At 50.1% G+C, this 24208-nt stretch overlaps 1 pseudogene; it reads left to right on the top strand.

Annotated features, from left to right (window-relative positions):
• Positions 1-394: 394 nt before the first annotated feature.
• Positions 395-24208, top strand: part of LOC119350038 — a 65952-nt pseudogene continuing 42138 nt past the window's right edge.

The raw sequence follows: 24208 nt of genomic DNA, 5'->3' as shown, positions 1-24208 counted from the left end.
GGTTGACAAACACAAGAAATCATCCAACTTATTTAAAACGTTTTCCTTAAAGAAAACACTGGTTCTCCTTTTAAATCTGACATAGAACATGTCCAGGCTCCGTCTTGCAGCGCATTCAGGACTATTGGCGAGGCCCTTTCCACGGCCCGCCGGTATCAATGTTCTGCTGCTCTCGTCCACATCTTCAGGATCCACACCGCTCGGCTCCTCTTTCCCAAGCTGCGCCGAAGACGATATTTATGGGACGCGGACTATTAGTCAGAGCTTAACAATGCAACCTTGCCGCCTTTCCTAATCCTTTTCATAAATATCGTCTTTTGCAGCTCGGGATGCATAGTTCGACTCTGACTAGTAGTCCGCGTCTTGAGAGATGACGTTGAGGATGTAGGCGGACATGGACATGCAGGAGCCCCATTCATCTGGGCCGCTAACATCAGCCAAGGCTGGTTGTAGTGGGGAGTCTCGTAAGCTTCTTAACTTCTTTGTATTGTGAGAATATTTTAGATAATATGTCTTAAATTATCACATTAGTTCTTAATGTGTTGTCATCCGTGCAATTACAGAACAGAAGGAGGGGGAGAGATAGAGGACAGGAAGCAGGATAAGCGTCCACATGGATGGGGTGCGTGATGGACCTAGGTGTGTGAGAGGGAAAATAATGAAAGAGGGTCTGTGATTTTCTTTCTCCTGTTGCAATGGACATGTTTGCTAGTGTTACTAGAAAACCAGTATTCCCAAATGTGTGGCGTGGCTAAATTTACATATGGCACAAACTTTGTTATCATCATTGCTGCCCAGGTCTGGCATCAATGGATCAAGCAGGCAGATGAGCGAGACAATCGGCTGGTCAGTGGGAGGCATGCAGAAAACCAAGTATCATAGTTCATTTGCCATGCTACTTTTTATTAAAAAATATTACATCCACATCACATATGATTTCTTCTAACGAAAGGTCAATTTGTTGGGAGCAGAGGGAGAAGAGGGGCTGATTTTTTGCATATTCCAAGGCAAATATCTTGTGTCCTATAGCACAAATTCGTCACAAGGCAACAATATCCACCAACGTCTTTGTCGTAGATGCACAACCCGCCTGGTAAATTGATCATATCATTATCCATGCCGTCGATGAGTCGACCTACGGAAAAATGTACAGACAACCGATTGCAATTAGTCTGATTTCACGTTAATTAATAAAGAAAAGCAGATGCCACAAGAAGAAAACGTAGTCTTCATGCTCTAACGAAATACATACTCCCAACAGAAATAGGAAATTGAATTAAGATTCGAGCACAATTAACCTATGCATGCACATACTGTAAAGAGAGATTGTCGAAATTAGAGTTGTGTATCGAACGCTTACATTGTGTTGTAGTAGCGAGGCATACGATAAGAAGTTGAGAAAGTAGGACTGGCGCAGTAATGTACTTGGCCATCAAGATAATCTGATGCAACAGTGGTACTTATTTGTGCTTATTAACAGGATCGAGATTTCCCCTAAAGAAACAGAATCGAGAATGATTGGAGAGTATGTGTTGTAAGCAAAACTGCAAGATGATTTGTCCATCAACAAATACACAATCCTGTATATATAGACACCCAGTGAGAGATCTAGGGTCCATTGTAAAAGGATCAAGCAACAATTGTCCGGGCAGGATTTGCATAAACCATTCCATAATTTGGACAGATTTCTAAAATAAGGTGGCTAAAAGTTATTGTCATTAGGATTGATTAAAGATTCTCCTAAAATAGGCTTCTATCATTATTTTATGCCAATTTTTGTCCCTTGTGAATGCAGGTCGTCAAGTTATTATTAGTTAGATTATCACCTTCTAATTTCAAATGAGTTTCCAAATTGTACTCTCTTTTTTGAAACAGATGCAAGTTGCTATCTGAAGGATTATCTATCTGTAACGGGAGTTCAAGATTCTAGCTACATATGCATCCATGGACTGGAGGTGCTTACACTAGACCATTTGTTGGGTTTTGAGACGTGGTGGGGAACAAATGGGAGTTAAGAAAAGCATATAATATTTCTTGTGCTTTGGAAGTTGTTTATTAGTAATTGTGGAAAGTTGGTAGCATTACCTGAGGCACCATTGCTGCAAGGGCAGTGTGATGAAGGTAGTTATACATTGCTGCAAGGGCATTGTGGAAAGTTGGTAGCGTTTCCTGCCCTAAAGATGCTCAAAATGGAAAATTTGGAGAGCTTTCAGAGATGGGATGCTGTTGAAGAGACTCAAGGAGAACACATATTGTTTCCTCAGCCGAAGGAAGTATCAATTGGGAAATGCCCAAAGCTGACAGCGTTACCTGAAGCACCATTGCTTCAAGAACCACGTAGTGTGCTTGAATTGGAAGACTTGAAGAGTTTCTAGAAATGGGATGCTTCACTGAAGGAGAACAATATTATTTCCTCAGCTTGAGAAACTATCAATTCAGAAATGCCCAAAACTAGTAGATTTACCTGAAGCACCAAAACCCAGTGTACTAGAAATTAAAGATGACAAGTACGAAATCTTCCACTGTGTAGACAGGTATTTGTCTTCATTGATCAATCTGACACACTGAGGCTAGAACACACAGAAACAACACCAGAGGTTGAAGGCAGTTCAATTGTACGGGTGGACAGCAAGGAGAAATGAAACCAGAAATCCCATCTTACAATTTTGAAGCTAAGATTGGAGCAGGTTCACTACAAGCATGGGGCTGTTTTGTACATCTTTGAGAGCTGGTAATTAACATATGTGATGTGCTCGTCCACTGGCAAGAGAAAGCGTTCCAAAGCCTGGTATCCTTGAGGCGGTTAGGGATTACAAACTGTGAAAATCTGACTGGATATGCAGAAGCTTCTCTTGAGCCATCAGCATCCGGAAGGAGTCGACACCTACCAGGTCTGGAGTCTCTTCATTTACGGTGTTGTGTAAGTTTGGTAGAGATGTTCAACATTGCGGCATCTCTCAGGAGCATGAGTCCATATTCGGCAAGCAGCAGGGCATGGCAGATTTAGTCCAAGGGTCTTCTTGCAGTGAGGCAATCGTGCGTGCAGCTGTATCAGAGTTGCCATCTACACCCATGAATCACTTTTCTCCATACCTAGAATCTCTATATTTAGGTGGATGTCAAAGCTTACAAGCAGTTCTATATCTACCTCCATGCCTGACAGCCATACTTCTTACTGACTACAGCCGTACTTCTTACTGACTGCAATAGTATTCAAGTGGTATCATGTCAGCTGGGTGGGAGTAAATTGCTGAAAAGCACCATATATGTGGCTAGGGTACTCCAAAACTACCTCATTTGACAAAAAATACAGAAGACCACCCCTTCTTCGGCAAGTGAATAATAGATTGCACTGATTCGAAATTAAGCTGCATCTAACCCAAAACCGACCGGCCAGGCCCACCTGTCGGGGCCACATGGCATTTACAAACGGGGCAAGGAGACGGACGTTAGCCAGAGAAGGGTGTGGCCGTGGCCCACCTGTTGTGCAGCGGCGGCCGGAGGAGGAAGAGCATTGGTGGTGGCACAAGGACAGCGACAGCACCGGGCGTCGGGGCGGGAAGACGGCTAGTCGCAGTATGGGGTGCGGGGCGGCCGCGTCCTAGGCCGTAGCCATCGATTTGGTCAGAGCCGAGCTCCCGCCCATCGCCGTAGCAGTCGATCTGGTTGGAGCCGAGCTCCCGCCCATGGCCGTAGCAATCGATTTGGTCAGAGCTTAGCTCCCGCCCATGGCCGCCCGTGGCCATGGGAGCCCGCTCCCCTCACTTCTACTCACACTTGTGCGAGCCCCGCGCACACATGCACCAATCTCGTACCCGCATACCCGCTCGAGGCAAGCTACAGTTGGCATCGGCCACAAACCATGCTCGTCGGCGACCTCGTGTGCGCGTCCTCGAGCGGAGCTCCGACTCCCCCTGTGGAGCGTCGTCACCTGGGGTCGGGCTTGTCGGTGATAACCCACAAGTATAGGGGATCAATTGTAGCCTCTTTTGATAAGTAGGAGCGTTGAACCCAACGAGGAGCTAAAGGTAGAACAAATATTCCCTCAAGTTCTATCGACCACCGATACAACTCTACGCACACTTGACGTTCGCTTTACCTAGAACATGTATGAAATTAGAAGTACTTTGTAGGTGTTGTTGGATAGAATTGCAAGATAATAAAGAGCACGTAAATAAAAAGTAGGGGCTGTTTAGATAAATAAACGATCAAGTTAGTATAGCGAGTGTGGAAAAGTGGTGGTAGGAGTTGTGAAATTGTCCCTAAGCAATTGACTACTTTACTAGACCGATAGCAAGTTTTATGTGGGAGAGGCATAAGCTAACATACTTTCTCTTCTTGGATCATATGCACTTATGATTGGAACACTAGCAAGCATCCGCAACTACTAAAGATTATTAAGGTAAAACCCAACCATAGCATTAAAGTATCAAGTCCTCTTTATTCCGATACGCCACAACCCCCTTACTCGGGTTTATGCTTCTGTCACTCAAGCAACCCACTATAAGCGAATCATGAATGTATTGCAACACCCTACGGGAATCCCTCACGCTTGCGCGACATGGAGGGAACAATAGGATAGCAACATAACCTCAAGCAAATTAAACCAATCATAGCAATTCATCAATTACCGGTAGGACAACGAAAATCTACTCAGACATCATAGGATGGCAACACATCATTGGATAATAATATGAAGCATAAAGCACCATGTTCAAGTAGAGGGTACAACGGGTTGCAGGAGAGTAGACCGCTGAATATAGAGGGGGAAGGTGATGGAGATGTTGGTGAAGATGATGGAGGTGTTGGTGTAGATCGCGGTGATGATGATGGCCCCGGGCGGCGTTCCGGTGCCACCGGAAGCAAGGGGGAGAGAGCCCCCCTTCTTCCTCTTCTTCCTTGACCTTCTCCCTAGATGGGAGAAGGGTTTCCCCTCTGGTCCATGGTCTCCATGGCGTGGGAGGGGCGAGAGCCCCTCCGAGATTCGATTTATCTCTTCGTCTCTCTCTGTTTCTGCATTCCTGATTCTGCCCTTTCACCGTTTTTTATATTCCCGTAGATCTGTAACTCCGATTGGGTTGTCCTTTGGACACGATTTCTCTCCGGATATTGGATTTCTTGCGGCGAAAGAAGTGCACCAACCGCCTTACGGGGTGGCCACGAGGGTCAGGGGGGCGCCCCCTGCCTTGTGGGCCACTCGAGCATCGTCTCACGTTGATTCTTCTTCCCGAAATTCATAAATATTTCAAAAAAAATCTCCATCCGTTTTTATTCCGTTTGGACTCCGTTTGATATTGGTTTTCTGCAAAACATAAAACATGCAACAAACAGGAACTGGCACTGGGCACTGAATCAATATGTTAGTCCCAAAAATAGTATAAAAACTTGCCAAAAGTATATGAAAGTTGAATAATATTGGCATGGAACAATAAAAAATTATAGATACGACGGAGATGTATCAGCATCCCTAAGCTTAATTCCTGCTCGTCCTCGAGTAGGTAAATGATAAAAAAGATAATTTTTGATGTGGAATGCTACCTAGCATAATCTTGATCATGTAATCTAATCATGGCATGAATATTAAGACACGAGTGATTCAAAGCAATAGTCTATCATTTGACATAAAAAACAATAATACTTCAAGCATGCCAACCAAGCAATTATGTCTTATCAAATAACATAGCCAAAGAAAGCTTATCCCCACAAAATCATAAAGTTTGTCCATGCTTCATTTTTTTCACACAAAATGCTCCCGTCATGCACAACCCCGATGACAAGCCGAGCAATTGGTTCATACTTTTTAACGCGCTTCAGCCTTTTCAATCCTCACGCAATACATGAGAGCAAGCCATGGATATATCACTATAGGTGGAATAGAGTATGATGGTGGAGGTTGTGTGGAGAAGACAAAAAGGGAGAAAGTCTCACATCGACGCGGCTAATCAACGGGCTATGGAGATGCCCATCAATTGATGTCAATGCGAGGAGTAGGGATTGCCATGCAACGGATGCACTAGAGCTATAAGTGTATGAAAGCTCAAACTGGAAACTAAGTGGGTGTGCATCCAACTTGCTTGCTCATGAAGACCTTGGGCATTTGAGGAAGCCCATCATCGGAATATACAAGCCAAGTTCTATAAAGAAAATTTCCACTAGTATATGAAAGTGATAACTCAAGAGACTCTCTATATGAAGATCATGGTGCTATTTGAAGCACAAGTGTGGTAAAAGGATAGTAACATTGCCCCTTCTCTTTTTTTCTCTCATTTTTTTCTTTTTTCTTTTTTTGGTGGGCTTCTTTGACCTCTTTTTTTTATTTGGGCTTCTTTGGCCTCTTTTATTTTTCATAAAGTCCGGAGTCTCATCCCGACTTGTGGGGGAATCATAGTCTCCATCACCCTTTCCTCACCGAGGCAATGCTGTAATAATGATGACCATCACACTTTTATCTACTTACAACTTGATATCTAGAACAAATATATGACTCTATATGAATGCCTCCTGTGGTGTACCATGATGTGCAATGATCTAGCGTAGCAACGACATCAAAAAATGGACAAGCCATGAAAATATCATGCTAGCTATCTTACGATCATGGAAAGCAATATGACAATTGTCGGTGTCAAAACCGGAGGATCTCGGGTAGGGGGTCCCAAACTGTGCGTCTAGGCGGATGGTAACAGGAGACAAGGGACACGATGTTTTACCCAGGTTCGGGCCCTCTCGATGGAGGTAAAACCCTACGTCCTGCTTGATTAATATTGATGATGTGTGTTACAAGAGTGGATTTACCACGAGATCAAGGAGGCTAAACCCTAGAAGCTAGCCTATGGTATGATTGTTGTTCGTCCTATGGACTAAAGCCATCCGGTTTATATAGACACCGGAGAGGGCTAGGGTTACACAAAGTCGGTTACAAAGGTAGGAGATCAACATATCCGTATCGCCAAGCTTGCCTTCCACGCCAAGGAAAGTCCCATCCGGACACGGGACGAAGTCTTCAGTCTTGTATCTTCATAGTCTTGGAGTCCGGCCGATGATGATAGTTCGGCTATCCGGACACCCCCTAGTCCGGGAATCCCTCAGTAGCCCCCAAACCAGGCTTCAGCGACGACGAGTCCGGCGCGTATATTGTCTTCGGCGTTGCAAGGCGGGTTCTCCTTCAAACTTTACGTTCCTGTCAAATAGTGTCCGGCTTCCTTATAAATGTTGCGCTCCTTGGCTTCTACGCCCAATAATGGCCTTCTTCCACGTGTCGTATGAATGCAAAAAGCTAGGGTATTTTTACATTTTACCCCCTAGCCGCGCGAACGAGCCGCCTATAAGAGAGGCGAGGATCTAGATCCAGCTCACACCATCCCCCATTCGCAAGTTCTCATCGAAGCGCTTCTGACAAAAATCCATTCCATCATGAACAGTCGACGCGGCTCCTCCTCTCGCGCTCCCAGCCCTAAGCCAGGAGATTGGGGGAGATGCTCAGTTCCACACAGCGAGCTAGTGGCGCTCCAAACCGAGGGGTATCTTCCCCCAGCTTTCATGGTTCCGGTTCGAGCCGGACTGGCCACCTTCAAGGGCGGAAAGCAGGCGGAGGGCATCCCCAACCCTTCCAAAGGAGAGCGGGTATGCTTCGTCCCTTATCTAATAAGGGGGCTCGGATTTCCCATACATCCGTTCCTTCGGGGGCTCCTGGAGTTTTACGGACTCCAGCTTCACCACCTCACACCTGCCTCCATTTTGCACATCGCGGGCTTTGTAGCTCTCTGCGAGCTGTTCCTGGGCATCGAGCCCCATTTCACGCTGTGGAAGAGATTATTTTGCCTTGTACCCCGTTCTTATGAGGGGTCGATGATGGGGTCATGTACCTAGGGTAGGGTCATGAACCTGATCTAAGTACCTTACCCAAGGACACCCTTAGAAGAGGTCGCCTTCCAGTCGACCAATGAGGGACTCACTCGACTGACTTGAAGGACTCGACCACGAAGACTCACTCGACCACCAGGGAGGTCAAGAGGCACTCTGCACTGCAACGGCCTGTAATTAAGTAGGCTTTATGATAGTAAAGACACTTTATGTGGGGCGTTACCAGTAACGCCCCAGACTTAACTCACCTTAAACCCTCTCCTACGTGGGCTGGCTGGGGTCCTGGCGCACTCTATATAAGCCACCCCCCTCCACAAGCAGAGGGGTTCGGCACCTTGTAACTCATATACTCATAATCCACTCGACCGCCTCCGGGCTCCGAGACGTAGGGCTATTACTTCTTCCGAGAAGGGCCTGAACTCATACATCCCTTGTGTTTACAACCTCTCCATAGCTAAGACCTTGCCTCTCCATACCTACCCCCACTCTACTGTCAGGCTTAGAACCACGACAGTTGGCGCCCACCTTGGGGCAGGTGTTTTAGCGGTTTTGTGGAGACGTTGCGATTCTTCCGAGTACTTTCATCATGGTGTCTGCTGGAGTTTTGGTCGAAGGTCGAGAGATCTGTCTCGGCACTCTCACCTTCATCGCCGACGACTCCGCTTGGCTCCAGGAGGCTCCACTCGACGTTGATGCGCTCCCCGTCCGCGGTGCGACGCATTTTCGCGCATGTGTCCGCGGCGTTCTGCTGCGGCAACCGTCGACCCCGTATCGGACGACTCCTCCATCGTCCACCCTCCCGGTCTCCCGCCAGCGCAAGCGCTCGGGCCGGTCGAGGCTTCAGCGATGGGTGAGGCACGCGGTGGCTCGCCAATCGGCCACCACCCAAGTTGCGGCAATCGAGCCCGACGAATCTCTCTACGGCTTGTTCGATCTGTCGACTGGCTCCGTAGAGACTGCATCCGAGTGCGGTAGCAGTGATCCAGCGGCGGAAATATTGATGGTCGACGGGCCTCGCAGTCCCCCTGGCTTCGCCCGTGATGGTGGAGCAGGTGACGGAGGCGACCCCGCACGAGGCCACGAAGAGTACCAGCCCGAGCCACTCGACTCTCTGCAAAGAGAGGAACTTCGCCACAGGAACGTGGATGCTCTGCGTACTCCCATCACAGGAGAAACCCCCGAGGCTCGTGCCTTGGAGGAGGCACGTCTGGCCAATTTGGCCGAACGCACTCGACTGGAGAATCTTCAGCGAGCACTCGACGAGCGCGCGCGGCAACGAGTTCCCGACGCCAGTCGACGTCAACTCTTCCCGCCGACTCAGGTATATCGAACCCCAATCCAGAATTTAGCAGCTGCGACCCGTATAGCAGAGTCCATCGAGCCTTCGCAGTCGGAAGCTGGCAGAGGTTTGCTGCAGATCAGGGATCTGCTCCGGGCAGCAGGAGATCAGAATTCAACCGTGTCTCAGTCGCGCAACAGAATTCACAGTCGATCTGTCACTGCGAATACGGTTCAGTCGGCTCACAGCCCCAGATCGCCTCCGCGGCGTGAAGGGCGCGAGAATCGGCGAGATCAATATGGAGACCGACTCGACCGAGATGATAGGCGTCGAGTGCCCAATTCCCCTCTGAGGGGTGGGTCTTACGCTCCTCGGCAGCAAGATGACAGGCGTCAGTACAGTACAGGGCGAAGGGTTCCAATCGACCCCAGAGAACCAGGCTTCGACGCGCGATCCATTATCGTGCAAGGTTTGGTCGACCGGAACAGAGCTCATCGAGACGGACTCGACAGAGATGCACCCACAAGCAGCCGAGTGCATGTTTCTGGTCCTGAATGTTTCAGCAGAGCTATCAGAGCCGCAGTTATCCCTCCCAATTTCAGGTTGGCAACAGGAGTCAGCAAGTTCACTGGTGAGTCTAAGCCCGAAACTTGGCTTGAAGACTACCGAGTGGCAGTTCAGATTGGTGGTGGGAACGACGAGGTGGCCATGAAGCATTTGCCCCTCATGCTGGAAGGTTCTGCCAGGGCATGGTTGACTCAATTACCTCCTAGCAGCATTTACACTTGGGAAGATCTGTCCCGAGTGTTCATCAGGACGTTTGAAGGAACTTGCAAGCGACCAGCTGGACTGACAGAGTTGCAAGTCTGCGTGCAGAAGACCAATGAGACTCTCAGGAAGTATATTCAGAGATGGATCACTTTGCACCACACTGTGGAGAATTTGTCTGATCATCAGGTAGTCTGCGCCTTCAAAGATGGCGTCAAGAACAGAGAACTGAGTTTGAAGTTTGGTCGAACTGGTGACATGACCTTGAGTCGGATGATGGAGATTGCTACCAAGTACGCCAACGGCGAAGAAGAAGACCGACTCCGAAGCAGCAAGGACAAGCCGAGTCAGTCGGAAAAAGGAAACACCAGTCGGAAACAGAAGCGGAAGGCTGAACCGGCAGCTCCTGGAGAGGCTCTGGCCGTGACTCAAGGAAAGTTTAAGGGGAAACCAAAAGGATCCTGGAACCCCAAGAAGGTAAAGGATAAAGAAGGGAACGACGTAATGGATATGCCATGCCACATCCACACGAAGAAAGACGAAGAGGGGAATATCATCTACCCGAAGCACACCACTCGCCAATGTCGACTCCTGATCCAGCAGTTTCAGGGAAAACAGTCTAAGGACAAGGACAAGGAGTCGGACAAGGCCGAAGACAAGGAGGACAGTGAGGAAGGATATCCGCATATCAACTCCACTCTGATGATCTTTCAGATGTGGAAAGCAGGAGTCGACTGAAAGTCATTAACCAAGAGGTGAACATGGTTGCCCCAGCAAAAGCAAGTTATCTGAAATGGTCTCAAATACCCATCACATTCGACCAATCTGATCACCCGACTCATATTGCCACCCCTGGGAGGCAAGCTTTGGTGGTCGATCCAGTTGTCGAAGGCACTCGACTGACAAAAGTGCTGATGGACGGTGGAAGCGGGCTGAATTTGTTGTATGCAGACACACTGAAAGGAATGGGCATTCCGATGTCCCGACTGAGCACTGGTAACATGAGCTTTCACGGAGTTATACCAGGGAAGAAAGCCGAGTCACTCGGCCAAATAGCTTTGGACATGGTGTTTGGTGATTCGAAACATTTTCGCAAAGAAAAGTTGACGTTTGAGGTCGTGGATTTTCAGAGTGCATATCATGCCATTTTGGGGAGGCCAGCTTACGCACGGTTCATGGCTCGACCATGTTACGTGTACCTCAAATTGAAGATGCCCGGCCCCAAAGGAGTGATCACTGTCACCGGTGATCGGAAAAAGGCAGAAGAGTGCTTTCAGAAGGGCTCAAAGATTGCCGATTCCCAGGTGACAGCGGTCGAGTTCGAGGAATACAAGCAAAATGCAGATCCGAGTGACTTGCTGCGATCAAAGAAACCCGCCACAGAGTCTGCATTCCAGTCGTCCGGTGAGACGAAGCCTGTTCACATTCACCCGACCGACCCCGATACAGCTCCGACCCGCATCTCCACAACACTCGACCCAAAATAGGAAGAAGCGCTCATCCAGTTCCTCCGTGAGAACTGGGACATTTTTGCATGGAAGCCCGCTGACATGCCAGGTGTTCCCAGGGGACTGGCTGAGCATCGCCTAAGAGTCGACTCGTCTGCAAAACCAGTCAAAGAGCATCTTCGGCGGTCCGCCGTCCAGAAGAGAAAAGCCATTGGTGAGGAAGTGGCTCGACTGTTGGCGGCAGGATTTATCCGAGAGATATACCACTCCGAGTGGCTCGCTAATGTCGTCATGGTTCCTAAGAAGGACAACTCGCTCCGAATGTGCATTGATTTCAAGCACATCAACCGGGCCTGCCCGAAAGATCATTTTCCTCTCCCTCGCATAGATCAAATTGTTGACTCGACCGCGGGATGCGAGAGGCTGTCTTTTCTAGATGCCTACTCTGGGTACGACTAGATCCGTCTGTACGGACCCGACGAGGTAAAAACAGCTTTCATCACTCCATTCGGGTGCTTCTGCTATATCACCATGCCATTCGGCCTCAAGAATGCCGGAGCCACATTTATGCGAATGATTCAGAAGTGTCTACTCACTCAAATCAGTCGGAATGTGGAAGCATATATGGATGATATCGTTGTCAAGTCACGAAAAGGTTCCGACCTGCTCGCTGATCTCGCCGAAACATTTGCCAACCTCAGAAGATATGATATCAAGCTCAATCCATCAAAGTGCACATTTGGAGTTCCCGGTGGCAAGTTACTCGGTTTTCTCGTTTCCGAACGGGGAATCGACGCTAACCCAGAGAAGATTGGCACTATTCTCTGAATGAAACGCCCTGTGCGAGTGCACGATGTCCAGAAGCTTACTGGATGCTTGGCCGCATTAAGTCGATTCATCTCACGACTCGGTGAAAAGGCATTACCTCTTTACCGACTGATGAAGAAGACAGACAAGTTCGAGTGGACTCCAGAAGCTGATGCAGCGTTTGTCGAGCTAAAAGCTCTGCTCTCCACCCAGCCGGTGCTTGCTGCTCCAATCAGCAAAGAGCCTCTGTTGCTCTATATCGCAGTATCTACACTCGTATCGGATCTGGAGATCTGCCCCGGGATGGAAAGGTATCGATCGACCAAGAACTCGCCTCTTAACGAGGGTGATTTAAGTGCAAGAAGAAGGAAAAGCTCTCAAAGTTCAGCGCCCAGTGTATTATTTGTCTGAAGTCTTGACTCCATCCAAGCAGAGATATCCTCATTATCAGAAGCTTGTGTATGGAATATACATGACCACAAAGAAGGTTGCTCATTATTTTTCTGATCATTCCATCACAGTCGTCAGCGACGCTCCACTATCAGAGATTTTGCACAACAGAGATGCAACTGGTCGAGTGGCCAAATGGGCGATTGAACTTCTTCCCCTTGATATCAAGTTTGAGGCAAGGAGAGCCATTAAGTCCCAGGCAATAGCAGATTTCCTCGCCGAGTGGATTGAACAACAGCAGCCGACTGAAGTTCACTCGGAGCATTGGACCATGTTCTTTGATGGCTCCAAGATGTTGAATGGTTCCGGTGCTGGGGTTGTCTTGGTTTCCCCCAGAGGAGATAAGCTCAGATATGTGCTCCAGATTCACTTTGATTCCTCCAACAATGAGGCAGAATATGAGGCCCTTTTATATGGGTTGCGCATGGCCATTTCACTCGGCGTCCGTCGCCTGATGGTCTATGGCGACTCGGATTTAGTGGTCAACTAGGTGATGAAAGAGTGGGACGTGAGAAGCCCAGCCATGACTGGATACTGCAGTGCAGTGAGGAAGCTGGAAAAGAAGTTCGAGGGGTTGGAGCTCCATCATATACCCCGACTGAAAAATCAAGCAGCTGATGATCTAGCAAAGATAGGTTCCAAGAGAGAAGCCATTCCGAGTGGTGTGTTCTTGGAGCATATACACACTCCGTCAGTCAAAGAAGATCCTTTCACCGAAGAAACTCCACAGCCCAAGAGTGCCACAGATCCGACTGAGGTTGAAGTCCCAGCGGTGGTCGACTTGATCATGGAGGTCTTGGTGGTCATTCCCGACTGGACAGTCCCATATGTCGCGTATATCCTGAGAAAAGAGCTTCCGGAGGATGAGGAAGAGGCTCGACAGATCGTCCGTCGATCTAAGGCCTTTACCGTAATCAAAGGACAATTATACAGAGAAAGCGCGACTGGAGTTGGTCAGAAGTGCATAACACCAGAAGAAGGTCGACTCATCCTTAATGATATCCACTCGGGGACCTGTGGTCATCATGCGTCCTCTCGGACCATCGTGGCCAAAGCATACCGAGCCGGATTTTACTGGCCAAAGGCGAATGAGATGGCAAAAGAGATAGTGGATAAGTGCGAGGGATGTCAGTTCTACTCGAATATGTCGCACAAACCTGCATCGGCTCTGAAAACCATCCCACTCGTCTGGCCTTTCGCAGTATGGGGGTTGGACATGGTCGGTCCTTTGAGAACAGGACGAAGCGGCTTCACGCATGTACTGGTGGCAGTCGACAAGTTCACCAAGTTGATCGAGGCTAAACCAATCAAGAACCTTGACACCGGTACTGCTGTTAGCTTCATCAGGGAACTAATATTCAGATATGGAGTTCCACACAGCATCATTACGGATAATGGGTCGAACTTTGACTCGGAGGAATTCAGAAATTTCTGTAACTCTCAAGGCACACGGGTCGACTATGCTTCAGTCGCCCATCCGCAGTCGAATGGGCAAGCAGAGCGAGCCAATGGCCTGATTCTCAAGGGATTGAAACCCCGACTGATGCGTGATCTCAAGCATGCAGCTGGAGCTTGGGTCGACGAACTTCCCTCAGTGCTTTGGGGACTACGGACCACACCTAATCGGTCGACCAGAAGAACTCCATTCTTCTTGGTCTACGGAGCTGAAACAGTCTTGCCGAGTGATCTTCTCCACAATGCCCCTCGAGTTGAAATCTACAACGAAGCAGAGGCTGAACAAGCGCGGCAGGACACAGTCGACCTTTTAGAGGAAGAAAGGGAGATGGCTCTGATCCGGTCGACCATCTACCAACAAGATTTGCGTCGTTTCCACGCCAGAAATGTGAGAGGTCGAGCCTTCCAGGAAGGAGATTTAGTTCTCCGAGTGGATCAGCACAAACCACACAAGCTTGCTCCTTCTTGGGAAGGTCCCTTCATTGTCACCAAGGTTCTCCACAATGGGGCGTACCGTCTTTACAACGTCGAGCATAATATCGACGAGCCCCGAGCTTGGAACGCGGAACTACTCCGCCCATTTTATACTTAAGTTTTATCGCTCGGATGAGTTGCAATAAAGTACTTCTGTAGTTCATGGACCTCAAAATAATAGTGTCATAGTTCCTCCATAATTTCTGTCACTTTTTATTTTTGTCCAATAAAATTCCCCCTCAGTGGGTGACTTAGCCGCGAATCCGTTTCGCCTAAGTTTGTAAAAATCCTACCGAGTGGTGAGCCAGACTCCCACTCGGAGGCTTAGCTGCGAATCCGTTTCGCCTAAGTTATCAAAATCCTACCGAGTGGTAAGCCAGACTTTCACTCGGGGGCTTAGCTACAGTCCAAGCACTCGCCTAAGTTGTAAAAAATCCTACCGAGTGAAGAGCAAGCCTATCACTCGGGGGCTTAGCTGCAGTCCAAGCACTCGCCTAAGTTACAAAAATCCTACCGAGTGAAGAGCAACCCTCTCACTCGGAGGCTTAGCTGCAGTCCAAGCACTCGCCTAAGTTGTAAAAAATCCTACCGAGTGAAGAGCAACCCTCTCACTCGGAGGCTTAGCTGCAGTCCAAGCACTCGCCTAAGTTACAAAAATCCTACCGAGTGAAGAGCAACCCTCTCACTCGGAGGCTTAGCTGCAGTCCAAGCACTCGCCTAAGTTATAAAAATCCTACCGAGTGAAGAGCAAACCTCCCACTCGGAGGCTTAGCTGCAGCCCAGTGCTAGCCTAAGTTATAAAAATCCTACCGAGTGAAGAGCAAACCTCTCACTCGGAGGCTTAGCTGCAGCCCAGTGCTAGCCTAAGTTATCAAAATCCTACCGAGTGAAGAGTAAACCTCTCACTCGGGGGCTTAGCTGCAGCCCAGTGCTCGCCTAAGTGGACTAAAGAATAAGTCGATTGCAGTAAAGGCGCCTTGCTTTGAACCTGCAAAAGACATTTCGAGCCAAAGGCAATCGTATTCAAGTGCCAAATTCAAGTTTGAATCGATATCTAAAGGAACCGAAAGTGCTCAGGCGTTAAGCCTGTTAAGGTTTATCGGTTACAATTCCACTCGGCATACCGAGGCAAATTTAAAGCGTCGAGCCAGAAGAAGTTTTTTACCCCTCCTGTGGAGGGCTGGAAGGTGCAACGAATTCATCAAGGTCAATTTCGTCGGCGATCCGAGTGGCGGCCGCAAGAAAAGTTTCCATAAAGGACCTGAAGTCGTGTTTCTTGGTGTTGGCCACCCGAAGGGCCGCCAGCTTCTCTTCTCGCGCATCTTTACAGTGGACTCGGGCCAGACACAGAGCAACATCTGCACCACACCGAGCCGAGGACTTCTTCCATTCCTGCACTCGACCAGGGATCGTGTTCAAGCGGGCCATCAGCGACTCAAGGTCATTCTGAAGTGTCTCCTCAGGCCAGAGCGTCGAGTCGATGCGAGATGTGGCGGCCTTCAGCCTTGCGAGATAGTCCACGACAGCTGCAACACGGGACTCCAGTCGGAAAACATCCATGGCAACTTCGTCCTTCACCGGAGAATGGACGGGGTCGAGGTTTGGCTCCAGCCGGCTAGTTTCTTCTTCAAAGTTTTGACAAAATTCTGCAAGGATGATCACTAAGTCAAGGGGATGGTCGAATGGAAAAACCACAATTGGAAATGTTTGCCGAGCATAGAGGTTTACCTTCAAGCATAAGAAACAGCTTCTTGGCAAGACCACTCAGGAAGGCCTCCAGATCATTTTTCTTCCCAGTCAACTTACTGACTTGGTCGGTCAGGGCAGCTTTATCAGTTTTTAGTCGACTGACCTCCTTGTTGGCGATCCCAAGAGCAGCTTTCAGATTGGTATTGTCTTGTTCAAGCTTGCTGACTGAAGCTAACTTCTCGTCAGCAAGCTTGATCTTCTCAGCTAGTTCGAGGTCTTTCTTCTGTTGGGCCTCCCTTACCTTACTTGCAAGTTACAGCAAGATCAGATTTTGAAACAAGCAAGGGGAAAAGCAGTCGTCAGGGTCTCACCAAACATACCTTCGGTCTCTTCCTTTGCCTTCGTCAGCTTCTCCTGAACCAGCTTCAAGCTCAGCTCGAGTTGAGTGTGCTTGTTTTCCAGCTCAGAGTAGCGAGCCACAAGATCACAGGAGTTCTGCGAAGAACCAATCGACTAAATGTCAAATATAATTCACTTCCGAGTGAAAAAGGAAAAAACACACGTTTCTAAGACTACGGCCGAATACAAGCATTCGACCGTAGTCTCGGGGACTACACCTAGTGGGTGCACTCAGCGTGCCCCCACTAATCCTGTTGAAGATAAAGTCGACCAGTCGACCTCAAAAAAAAAGAGAGAGATGTATTCTTTAAGACTGTGATCAACTGCAAGCAGTCGACCACAGTCTCGGGGACTACACCTAGTGGGTGCACTCAGTGTGCCCCCACCGGTTTGTGAAATCCAGTCGACATAGTCGACTGACAGAAAGATTGATATCATAAAGCCTAAGGCTGACTGCCAGCAGTCGACCTTAACCTTGGGGACTACACCCAGCGGGTGCAATCAGCGTGCCCCCGCTAACACGGAGTTTAAATCGACACACCCAGTGGGTGACTACTACAAATTCCGGAAAGGAAAAGTTTTTGGTAGCATATCCAACAGAACAAACGATGGTCGACTGAGCTGAACATTGCTTTGGAGGGCAGAACTGGCGTCATAAGCTGCCTGGCTCGCGTCCCGGATGGTCTTCAACTACTCGATCATGATTCCCGCCTGGCGTATGGCTTCCTTCGCCGCGCCAGCTTGGTCCTCTGGGACGTGGTGCGTCGTGAAGAGGGAGGGCTGCTGAGCACTCGTCAATGGATCTGCGAAGGACACCGTGTGTCGAGTGGTGTTGTCTTCCTCCGCAATCAGAATCTCAGGCGCCGTCACATCCTGGGGCACCTTACTGGCGGACGCTTTCCTACTCCTCCTGCGCTTCAGTGGTTCTTCATCCTCATCATCATCAGGGAGATTGATAACAGCATTGGGTGGAGCTACGGAGAAGAATCAGGATCAGAGATCGCGAGTCAGTCGACTAAGAACGGCGTTAAGAATACAGTACCTGGTTTTGAAGTTGCTGCGTCCTCCATCTCATGGTCATCAGCCCGGGCTGAGGTTTCAAAAGTAGCAACACTGCAACTCCAAAGGATCAGTCGACTAACTTCAGCGTCGACCAGAGACAAAGTTCACACAAAATAAGAAGATTCAAGCAGCACGATTACCCTGATATGGTGGGGATGGACACCTTCATCTTCGGTAGGAGCTTAATCGTCTTCGACGGGGCCGCCCTGGGCTGCTTCGGCGCCTTTTCAGTCGGCACCGGAGAGGTGGTCCGAGGGCGCTTGGTCGACTGAACAACGGTCGCAACCCCCTTGCCACGTTCAGTCGAAGGGTCGTGGACAAGCTTCGACCGCCTTTCTGAGCGCGGTGGTACGACCTCCTCCTCCTCTTCTTCCTCGTCCTCAATGTCATCTTCATCACCGTCATCATCATCATCGTCGTCTTCATCCTCTGCAACGTCTGAGTCCCATTCCTCCTCTTCCTGGCTCTCGCCCCCACTCGCCTCACCCTCCTCAGTCGGAGCTTGTGCCCCATTGGGCATCGAGTACAGCTCGGTGAGGGCCTAGCAGATATCAAGACAAGGATCAATCGACCAGTCGACAGGATAAACATAAATGAATGTGAACAAGAACACAGTGGAGAGCAGAGCAAATGTACCTTGTTTGGATCGCTGTTGTGGTCGAGCGGAGGAATCCTTCTGGCTCCGCGTGGGTTATCCTTGTTTCCGGTAACGGCTACCATCCATCTTTCCAGAGTGACGTCGTCGACTGCTTCTGGATGGACTCTAGTCTCGTCTTCAGTCCCACAGTACAACCACATGCAGTGGCTCCGGAACTGAAGGGGCTGGATGCGACGCCTAAGGAAGACCTCCAGGAGATCCATGCCCGTCACTCCCTCCCGAACCAACTGCACCACGCGCTCCATCAACATCTTCACGTCAGCTTTCTCCTCCGGAATCAACTTCAGAGAGGAGGGCTTGTTCACTCGGTCCATGGTAAACTGAGGGAGTCCACTCGACTGCCCCGGCGTCGACTGGTCCTGGCAGTAGAACCAAGTCGACTGCCAGCCTCTGACTGACTCGGGAAAGGTCATGGGCGGGAAGGTGCTCTTATTCCTCACCTGGATCCCCAGACCCCCACACATTTGGACGACTCGGGTTCTCTCATCACCTGGGCTCGCCTTCTTCATGGTCTGAGAGCGACACGTGAATATATGCTTGAACAAACCCCAGTGCGGTCGACAGCCCAGGAAACCCTCACACATGGACATGAACGCGGCAAGATAGGCAATAGAATTTGGGGTAAAGTGGTGGAGCTGCGCTCCAAAGAAGTTCAAGAAGCCACGGAAGAAAATACTCGGCGGCAAAGAAAATCCACGATCAACATGGGTGGCCAAGAGCACACGCTCACCCTCTTCTGGCTGGGGCTGCCACTCCTTCCCCAGAAGCCTCGCAGCTCCATGAGGGATCAAGCCCTCGTTGGCCATGTCGAGGAGGTCTTTCTCTGTGATGGTCGACTGAATCCAGTCTCCTTGGACCCAGCCCTTCGGCAGGCGGGATCTGGACGAGGACCCGCCGCGGCTGGTAGATCTCCCCTTTGCCTTCTCCGACGCCGACGCCTTCTTCGCACGTTCCAGCGCCGCTGTCTTCTCCTTGGCCATGGTTGCCGGCGAGATGTGCGAAGGGAAGTTGTGCGGGGGCGAGAGCGAGCGCGCTGGACGGGGATGAAGGGAGCAGAGAGAGAGAGAATGCTGAGGCACAGTACAGAAATCCTCGCCGGGCGCATTTATAAGGTCCCTTCCGAGTGGATGACAGGTGGGCCCGGTCGATCTAATCATATCCAGGAACAGTTATGCAGACGGGATACGTGGCGAAGAAAGCGGCACGGAGATCGAGGCGTCTATGTCCCATCCCATCCGAACGCCGCGGTCCGCTCCACTTCGCGCGCGTCCCCAAATTTCGCATCCCGCGGAATCCGCAAACGGCAGATCAGTCTGTCAGACGCGGGGTTTCCCGCGATCCGTCGCTCGGGGATCGTCGAAGCCCGAAAGATCACTCGACGAAAGAAGAGAATGGATCGAGTCGACTGAAGACAAGTTGCTCACCATCGACGAAGAGATTCTTTGGTCCAGAACAACGCACGACCAGAGTGCAAAGGTTAATCGGAAACGACATCAACTCCTTCCTCACTCGAAGCCTCAATCCATTCGGGGGCTAATGATGGGGTCATGTACCTAGGGTAGGGTCACGAACCTGATCTAAGTACCTTACCCAAGGACACCCTTAGAAGAGGTCGCCTTCCAATCTACCAACGAGGGACTCACTCGACTGACTTGAAGGACTCGACCACGAAGACTCACTCGACCACTAGGAGGTCAAGAGGCACTCTGCACTGCAACGGCCTGTAATTAAGTAGGCTTTATGATAGTAAAGACACTTTATGTGGGGCGTTACCAGTAACGCCCCAGACTTAACTCACCTTAAACCCTCTCCTACGTGGGCTGGCTGGGGTCCTGCCGCACTCTATATAAGCCACCCCCCTCCACAGGCAGAGGGGTTCGGCACCTTGTAACTCATATACTCATAATCCACTCGACCGCCTCCGGGCTCCGAGACCTAGGGCTATTACTTCTTCCGAGAAGGGCCTGAACTCGTACATCCCTTGTGTTTACAACCTCTCCATAGCTAAGACCTTGCCTCTCCATACCTACCCCCCACTCTACTGTCAGGCTTAGAACCACGATAGTCGATATATCAAGTGGGCGGAGCCGAAATATGGCGCATCGCCGGGACCGGATACCTATCCGGCACCCCGAAGAAGGCGTCCCAAGACTAGCCTTTGGAATGGTTCTACATGGAGGACGCCCCTCTGCCGGATCCAGTTCGGATCGGCCTCCCGGAGTTCAGCAATGCTCCCTTGAAGAAAAGGCTGAGTTGGCGCCCGCGGAGCCCTCAACGGGAGGATGATAGGAGCGTCCATTATCTGATGGGCCGGATTAGGTTACTGGCCCACTCCGGATTGACCATGATTGGAATCATGGCCACGTGCATTATGCGAGGGGTGCAATTTCTCCAATATAGGGGCCACCCTATGTGGTATTTCAACGGGGAAGACGATGCCACCCGTCACGGCCGCAGAGGGCCGAGCTCGGCAGCCGATCTGGCAAAGATCCTGTCCGGCTTGTACAAGGGGGAGGAGGAGGACTTTCTCCGCACAAATCCATTGAACGGATTCTCCATGAATAACCCTCGGAGCTGGGTAAGCGGACGTTTTATCTACCCGATCCATACTTCCAAAGTCAAGTATTTTACTTTGTGATTTCGGTGCAGGAGGTGCGCCGGGACGTGGAGGGCATACGAAGCCTAACTCCACAGCCCGAGGATCTGGAACGATCCCTTGATCCGACCTCCAAAGAGGATCCGGACATAAAGGTGGAGCTGATTGAAGGGGTGTTCCACCAACTTAGCATGGACAATGCCCTAGTCGCCATTACGGCTGACTACCCCGGTTTGATTCCGGCCTCCCAAGTGACTACGACCGAGGTCTTGACACCATCATTTGATCCATGCTTGATTCTGACCATCCTATACTGATGGTGCATCGCAGGAGGTGCCTTTAAGGCGGGAAGCCGAACATGCGGTGGCTGACCAGCAAGGGTCAGTCGGCCCAGCAGGCGGAAGAGGAGTGCGACGCAAATCGAAACATCGCCGCAACGGTACGGTGCGCCGTTGTTTTTAAGGGAAGGATCCCTATGAGGTATATTAACGCTCATAACTCTTTCCAGGAGAAAGAGCGCTCGCTGGACAGTGTCCGGAGAGGTTGCCAATCAAGCCTCCGCCAGCCACGCTCCATCGCGTGGTCCGGAAGTGGAGGCGAACACAGGGCAAAAGCCGGATGCTCCTCCGACGGAGGATGCCGACAGGCTGTCCGCCACCCGGTCTGAGATGGAGAGCGCCATGAATCACAGGCGTCGCCGGACAGTTCTTCGTGACGCGTGTTTCTCCCCGGAGGCGTTGAATGCCTTTGATGCAAGAAACACGCACCTCCGTGCTGCTCAAGATGGTTTAACCAGAGGCACAGAGTAGTATGTGAAGGACATACGGGTAAGTAATTTTAATAGTTATATATGCTAGTAGCCCCCGAGACTTAAAATAGTTAAAATAACTGATTTAAGAATCATTTATTATGCAGGATCTTATGGAGAAGAATACCCACCTGTCCCAGGAGCTCCAAGAGTGCAAGGCCCAACTTGAGGCCGTACTAGCCACCACAGGGGGAGCCACAGAGACCCCTGCTGGTAATATGTACTTCGAAAATATAAGTAGTTAACAAAGTGCGGCATGTGCGTAAATCTGACAATAATATTGCGGAGGGCGCCGGACTAGATCCGGACAAGCAACAGCTACTGCGTCAGCTAAAGGCCGGCGAGAGGGTGCTTATGAAGGTGCAGGAGGAGAGAAACAAGCTCCAAGATGCCCACACCCAGCTAGGAGAAGAGCTGAAAGCTGTTCGGGCCCAGCTGTCTGGCTCCGTGAAGGAGAATCAGCGGCTTCGTCGCGACATTTATAGTAAGTGCTTGAACAAATTCCTTTGAAAAGAAGAATTCGGCGAGGAAGTCGATTGACATAAATGTGTCTTTAGGTGTGCTCACAGGTCGCCCTGCGGAGGAAATGCCTGGTTCAACGGGTGACCAACTTCCCGAGCTGGTTCAACTGCTCGAACGTGTTCGGCAGGTGATGAGTGGCGTCGTTCAGGCTTTATGGCCTTCCGTCTCCCTACTCGAGGGCCTTGGAGAGCTTGCTGAGAAGCTTCAGGGAGCACGGCGACGCCTCCGTCTGTGGAAAATATCGGCCTGCCGTCAAGGCGCCAGGGAGGCCTGGGCCATGGTGAAGACGCGGTATCCGAAGGCTGACCCAAACCACATGGCCGAGGTCGGACCTGCGGGGCCTGATGGGAAGGAGATCCCTGTGAGCTTGATGTACGGCCAAGTAGAACTGGCCGCGAAATATTCCCAACAGGACTGTAAAATAGACAGCCTGTTAGATGGGATTGAAGAGGAGTACAATCAGTCAGTTTGACGATGTAATTTGAAATGACATGTAAAATGCCTTCTAGCCGGATTGTAGATCGTTTGTCTTTGCGGACCTTTTCGCTTCAACCTCCGGACCCAACAGTCCGGAGTGTGTCCGAATACCCTCACGGTTATAGAAGAACCGGGGCATGCGTGGAGACAAGGCGTCGGGGTCATAATTGCTTTATCAGACAAGTGCCCAACTAGCTATATTATATTACATGGTTAGTAAGAAACATCTTCCAGGGAGAATAGTTCCGTTAAGGGTTCCTTTCCCTGGGAGGCATGCCCTAAAGTGCATGTCCGGACTGCGAAAATAGCAGAAAAAGCATCTGGGGGCAAATAAATAAGTAAATAATAAATCATCTTTCAAGTCACCGACCGAATATTCTCTTAAGAACGCTAGCTTTCGGCTTCACCCAGTCTGAGGTACACATTCGGCTGACCCGGCAGTAACAATCGCAGAGGTGCTCCCTTTACCTCCTAGACGAACAATCGGGAACGTAGGGGTACATGCGGAAGTATGACACATGTGTTGGGCATGAAGCCCGTATGAATAAGCTTCTGTTAAAGAAGCCCCCAGGTATAACGAGTGCTAGGAGCACATCGAGTGTGTGCGAACAATGCGCAAATCAGCCTATCAAAGGTATTGAAAAATAAAGTGGGAAGAAGGAGGAGGACAAGAGATAGTGAAAATGTAAAAAGGTGGACAGAGGAGTGAGACGAACTCTGAGTCCGGCGTTAGGCATAGAATCTTCGGAGACGGGCTGCGTTCCATGGGTTCGGCTCGAGTCGGTTGGCAGATGCGTTACGTAGACGGTATGCTCCGCCGGTCAGGACTTGGTCGATTTTGAAGGGACCTTCCCACTTGGGCTTAAGTTTGTCCTTTTTCTTGTCCGGCAGGCGTAGAACAAGTTCGCCAACATTGTAAGCTTTGGCCCATACTTCTCTGCTTTGATATCTTCGAGCCTGCTGTTGATAAAATGCAGAACGAGCTTTTGCCACGTCCCGCTCCTCCTCTAAGGCGTCCAAACTATCCTGCCGATCCAGCTCGGCTTCTCTTTTTTCGTACATGCGCACGCGAGGTGAGTCATGAATTACATTGCATGGCAGAACTGCCTCTGCGTCGTACACCATAAAAATGGTGTGAATCCAGTAGTTCGGTTTGGCGTGGTCCGCAGCCCCCAGAGTACAGAGTCGAGCTCCTCTACCCAGTGTGTGTTAGATTCCTTGAGGGACCGCACTAGTCTGGGTTTGATGCCGCTCATGATTAGACCATTTGCTCGCTCGACTTGACCCTTAGTTTGAGGGTGATAGACTGAAGCGTAGTCGAGCTTCATGCCCATGTTTTTGCACCTGAGTTTAACCTCGTCGGCCGTGAAATTCGTGCCGTTATCAGTGATGATGCTGTGGGGGACGCCAAAACGGTGTACTACCCCGGATATGAAGTCTATCACAGGTCTGGATT

The sequence above is a fragment of the Triticum dicoccoides genome, chromosome 1B, assembly GCF_002162155.2.
Source record: "Triticum dicoccoides isolate Atlit2015 ecotype Zavitan chromosome 1B, WEW_v2.0, whole genome shotgun sequence".
NCBI lineage: Eukaryota > Viridiplantae > Streptophyta > Magnoliopsida > Poales > Poaceae > Triticum > Triticum dicoccoides.
This window is presented reverse-complemented; position numbering and strand designations above follow the sequence as displayed.